The following is a 5,595-nucleotide window of genomic DNA, read 5'->3' as shown; positions in this document are numbered from 1 at the left end:
TAATAATAATAATAATAACATAGGCATAGGCCCTGCACGTCGGTGGGATTCGAACCCCTGCGCCTCGGGCAGGGGAGACACTTGGAGAGAAAAGCTGGGTCCCAGGCTTCGGGGCCTCGGGAGACCCAAACCTGTTCTGCGAGTTTTCAGGCCGGATGGGGGATGGACCCCCTCCCCCGCCAGGGTGCCGGGAACAAAGGCGGAGTGTTTGCTCTGTGGCTGAAGGGACAATGGCCCCCCGCAGTTATGTCACCGCGGGGGCGGGGGTGCGCCCCTCCCCAGCAGGTTTCCTGGTTCTCTGGCCAAGTCCTCTGACCTCCGAAGTAGACTCTCGTTGTGGGGCGGCAGGGGACAGCACGAGGTCCCCGTGGGGTGTCTGCCAGCCCTGGGCGCCATGTCCCGTGGGGTGTCTGCCAGCCCTGGGCGCCATGTCCCGTGGGGTGTCTGCCAGCCCTGGGCGCCATGTCCCGTGGGGTGTCTGCCAGCCCTGGGTGCCATGTCCCGTGGGGTGTCTGCCAGCCCTGGGTGCCATGTCCAGTGGGGTGTCTGCCAGCCCTGGGTGCCATGTCCCGTGGGGTGTCTGCCAGCCCTGGGCGCCATGTCCCGTGGGGTGTCTGCCAGCCCTGGGCGCCATGTCCCCTGGGGTGTCTGCCAGCCCTGAGCACCATGTCCCGTGGGGTGTCTGCCAGCCCAGGGCGCCATGTCCCGTGGGGTGTCTGCCAGCCCTGGGCGCCATGTCCTGTGGGGTGTCTGCCAGCCCTGGGTGCCATGTCCCGTGGGGTGTCTGCCAGCCCTGGGTGCCACGTCCTGAGCAGCTGTGCTGTCAGTTACTTAAACGTGTGTGGCACTTTCTGGTTGCCAGGCCCTCAGCAGCATGCAGATAACCGAAACGGTTCCGTAAATGGCCTGTGAGGGAGGGGCAGCCGCGCGGAGTCGCCTGCTGGAGGCCGCACAGCCGGGAGGTGCCGCCGGGGTGGGGTTGGGTGTGGCTGCTGCGTGCCAGGGGTGGCGGCCAGGCCGAGGGCACCTCCATCTGGAAGCTGCGGCCCGTCACGGTGCAGTCCACAGGTTCCAGACGGGGCTGTGGGGGCAGCGTGAGGGCGGGAAGGCTCCCGGGGGTCAAAGGAAGAGAAGGTGCCTGTTCCGGGCACCCCAGAGTGAGCTTTCCAGGCAGAGGGAAGCCCGGGGCCGGTTGTCATGGGGGTGTCTGAGTCTAGCTGGAGTTACTGGGGCAGGGAGGTCGGAAACGGAGGCCAACCGGTGTGAGCCTCCGCCTGCTGAGAGCCGCGGGGAGAGGCTGCAATCCTGTGACCCCGACCTTCCTCGGCGGGGCAATTGCAGGAGCCTCCTCCCTGGTCTCTGCCCTCACTCAGCGGCGCCAGCCGCCCCTGCGCCCCAGCAGAAGCCGGGCTCTTACAGCGCATCCCGCTCTGCCCCAGCGCTCGCCTCTCCGGGCACCAGCCCGGCTCTGGGCCCCTGCACTGCCCGTTCTGTTCTGCATTCCCTCCGCCTTTTCTGCCCTGTAAGGCAGATCTCTGCTGTCTTCACTGCTTTATTTCCCCAGACTCAGCCAGCATCAAAGGTGTGCCGTGTCCTAGGACCCTTGCAGCTGGCATGCAGGGAGGAGTGTGAGGCTCCCTGTCCCTCCTCAGACTCTCAGAATTCAGAAAAGCCACGCTTTTTTGTCCTTGCCCTGCTGGGCCAAAAACGCCCTGCCTTCGTTATTCTCTGGGGTAGACACCCTGCGCTTTTGTTGTGCACCTGCCGAGTGGAACAGGGAGCTGCCCCGGCCCCTGCCCTCTGTAGCTGACTCCGGCTTCCCTGGCCACCCTGAGCCCAGCAGGGTCCCGGGAGCCCCAGTGCTATGTGACACCTTCCGAAAGTGTGGAATTGACAAGAATGTGCTTTTCGTCCCTGAGTTACCGTGTGGCTGGCATGTGCCCTGGCACGAGGGTCAGTGGCAGGCAGAGGTGAGCATGAAGGCACCTCCGCTGTGCCCCTGCTTTTGCCTTTTCCTGACTTCTCTGGCCAGCTCTTAGGTTGAAATAAGTCCTGCCTGTTTTAACAGATGTTTATTAAACATCTGCGCTGGCCAGGCTCTGAGCAGCCTCCAGGGTCTCTGTCCTGAATACAATAGGCCCCTCCTGGTGCTGGCGGGTGGAGGTGGGGAGATTAAGTCCAGTGTCCCACAGGTGACTGCGTAATTCCACTTGGGGCAATAGGGAGAAAGAGCAAACCTTCCCTTTTATTTTTATTTATTTATTTATTTATTTATTTATTTTCTTTTAATAAATTGAGACAGAGTCTCGCTCTGTTGCCAGGCTGGAGTGTAGTGGCACGATCCCGGCTCACTGCAACTTCCATTTTCCGGTTTCAAGCAATTTTTCTGCCTCAGCCTCCCGAGTAGCTGGATTACAGGCACGCGCCACCACGCACGACTAAACAGACCTTTCCTTTTGTGAGAGGGACGCTGGTGGGGACAGCCGGGAGGGGAGATGAAACTGAGTGGAAGTGGGAGTCACTTTGGTGCCCAGCACGTTGTCTCACACCTGTAATCTCGGCACTTTGGGAGGCTGAGGCTGGGGGGTCGCTCTAGCCTGGGAGTTTGTGACCGGCCTGGTCAGCATCAGACCCCTGTCTCTACCTTTAAAAATAAAAATAAGATATTTTGGGCAGAGAGAAGTCTCTGTGCAAAGGCCCAGAGGTGAGTGTTTGCCTGTTTTTTTTTTTTTTTTTTTTTTTTTGAGACGGAGTTTTGCTCTTGTTACTCAGGCTGGAGTGCAATGGCAGGGTCTCCGCTCACTGTAACCTCCTCCTCCTGGGTTCAGGTAATTCTCCTGCCTCAGCCTGCTGAGTAGCTGGGATTACAGGCACGCACCACCATGCCCAGCTGATTTTTTGTATTTTTAGTAGAGATGGGGTTTCACCATGTTGACCAGGATGGTCTCGATCTCTTGACCTCGTGATCCACCCGCCTCGGCCTCCCAAAGTGCTGGGATTACAGGCTTGAGCCACCGCGCCCGGCCTTGCCCGGTTTTTCAAGGAGCAGAGGGAGGGTGTGAGGGGGAGAGGGCCTGGGGAGTTTATGCTTATCTGAGGGTGATGGGAAAGGAGTGTTGCTTGGGCCTCCCACGTGCTGTGAGAGAAGCTCTTCCTTGTTGGTGGGAGGCCTCAAGGCCAAGGCTGGTGTGGGGGCCCCATGGCCCAGCTGGTTTGAGAACCTCACAGCTCCCAGGCCCTTCTCCCCCTCCAGCCTCCCTGTCCTTCGCTGTCCTGTCGCTGGTGAACTCCCTTTATAACCGAGGATTTTACTGTGAGGATGACTCCATCCGGTACCCCTATCATCCAGACACCATCACCCTTGGGCTCTGGCCGAGGTCAGCATCACAGCCATCATCTTCCTTGTAAGGCAGGAGGGGTTCAGAGGGTCAGGGAGGGGGGCAGGATGGGGTACAGCCTAACCCTGGGTTCCTGATGGGGGTGGCCTGGAGGTCTGTGGGGGGCTGGGGGACACAGCCTTGCCCTGAGTGGTACTTGTGGGTAATAGGAACCCCCTTTTGTGTTTTGAGATGGAGTTTTGCTCTTGTTGCCCAGTCTGGAGTGCAATGGCAGGATCTCCGCGCACTGTAACCTCCGCCTCCTGGGTTCAAGTGATTCTCTTGCCTCAGTCTCCCCAGTAGCTGGGACTACAGGCATGCTAATTTTTGTATTTTTAGTAGAGACAGGTTTCACCATGTTGGTCAGGCTGGTCTTGAACGCCCGACCTCAGGTGATCCTCCCGCCTCAGCCTCCCACAGTGCTGGGCTGGCAGGTGTGAGCCACCGAGCCCAGCTAGGGCACCTTTAGAGTCCCCAGCTCTGCAGCAGCCTTGGGGAGGCCCGTGCGGAGGACTGAGGCCCACTAAGGGCCCATGGGCTGACCAGGACCCCCTCTGGTCACCGCAGCTGCCCCACACGCAGGTCTCGGCGGGAGAAGCCTACCTGGTGCCCACAGGCTCTATTCCTGCTCTGACTTCAATAATTACGTGGCTGCCATGTACAAGGTGCTGGGGACCTTCCTCTTTGGGGCGGCTGTGATCCAGTCTCTGATGGACCTGGCCAAGTACACGATCGGCCACCTGCACCCCAACTTCCTGGCCATCTGTGACCCCGAGTGGAGCTGGGTCAACTGCTCGGTCTACATGCAGCTGGAAAGCATGTGCAGGGGAAACGCTGCTGGCGTCACCGAGGCCAGGTGAGTGTGGATGAGCAGCCTTCACTCTGGGGGCAGTGGGAGCTGAAGAAGCCGCAGAAGCCAGATGATTAGGAGCCAGCAGGCAGGGAGTCAGGCAGGAGTGGGGCCTCAGGGCTCCAGGTGCCCCGCAGACAGCAGGAGGCCGTGGGGAGCCTGCTCTCTCCCTTGAGTCTCAGCCCTGCCCTCTTCTGCGCTGTCTTCTTCTTCTTTTTTTTTTTTAAAGATGGGTTTTCACCATGGTGGCCAGGCTGGTCTTGAATTCCTGACCGCAGGTGATCCACCCACCTTGGCCTCACAAAGTGCTAGGATTACAGGCGTGAGCCACTGTGCCCAGCCATGCGCTGTCTTCTTACCATTTCTACTGATAGGTCCTTAAACGTTTCAACTCATCGTTGTCCTTTTTAAAAAAATCAAAATATTGACTGACAAGCCTAGAGTCATGTCAGACCAGAAAAAATCAATCAATCAAAATAAAATTTGTATAAGTCACCATTTCTTCCATTTTAATGTGTACAGTTCATTTTTAGTACATTCACAATGCTGTACAGCCATCTCCTCTACCTAATTCCAGAATCTTTTCATCTCATCAGAAGGAAACCCCACAGCATAGGTAACATGGCAAAACCCAGTCTCTATGACAAATCAAAAAATTAGGCCGAGCTAGGTGGCTCATGCCCATAATCCCCGCACTTTGGGAGGCTGAGGCGGGCAGATTACCTGAGGTTGGGTGTTTGAGACCAGCCTGGCCAACATGGAGAAATCCTGACTGTATTAAAGATACAAAATTAGCCAGGCATGGTGGCACACGCTTGTAATCCCAGCGAATACCACACCATGAGCAACAGAACCCTGCAGTGCTCTAGTTGCCATCACAGGAGTGTTGCCAGGACGCTATGGGCAAGAGGGTCTTGCAGTGCCCCAGCCACCAGCCGGGGGCGTGACCCCACTCCACCGAGAGTAAGAGTGCCCAGCAGCACAGGCACCACACTGTGAGCAAGAGGATGTAGCACTGCCCTGTTTGCCAGCAGCGGGCATATTGCCACTACACTGAGCAAGTGGGCCCTGCAGGCCTCCAGCTGCCAGCAGGTGATGCTGGTCACCACACTGTCAGAGGGCCCTGCAGTGGACCTAGCCAGAAGGGGGCGTGGGCACAGCATCGTGAGCAAGAGGGCCCTGCAGTGCAGGCCCCCAGTAGGGACCCCCACACCCACCTTTCAGATTCTTGAGGCTCCTCCACCGGTGTGCATCCTGTCACACCACCAGTGTGCATTGAGTCACAGCGGTCTGCAGAGTTGCGTTCTCCTCCTTACAGAACTGGGGGGCATTGTGAGGGTGGAACTGCGTCCTCCTCAGCACACACCT

At 58.4% G+C, this 5,595-nt stretch overlaps 1 pseudogene; it reads left to right on the top strand.

Annotated features, from left to right (window-relative positions):
• The first annotated feature begins 901 nt into the window (after window positions 1–901).
• Window positions 902–4,237, top strand: LOC141583600 (phospholipid phosphatase 2-like; annotated as a pseudogene).
• Window positions 4,238–5,595: the final 1,358 nt, after the last annotated feature.

Source organism: Saimiri boliviensis, chromosome 2 (genome assembly GCF_048565385.1).
Source record: "Saimiri boliviensis isolate mSaiBol1 chromosome 2, mSaiBol1.pri, whole genome shotgun sequence".
In the NCBI taxonomy this organism is placed as follows: domain Eukaryota; kingdom Metazoa; phylum Chordata; class Mammalia; order Primates; family Cebidae; genus Saimiri; species Saimiri boliviensis.
This window is presented reverse-complemented; position numbering and strand designations above follow the sequence as displayed.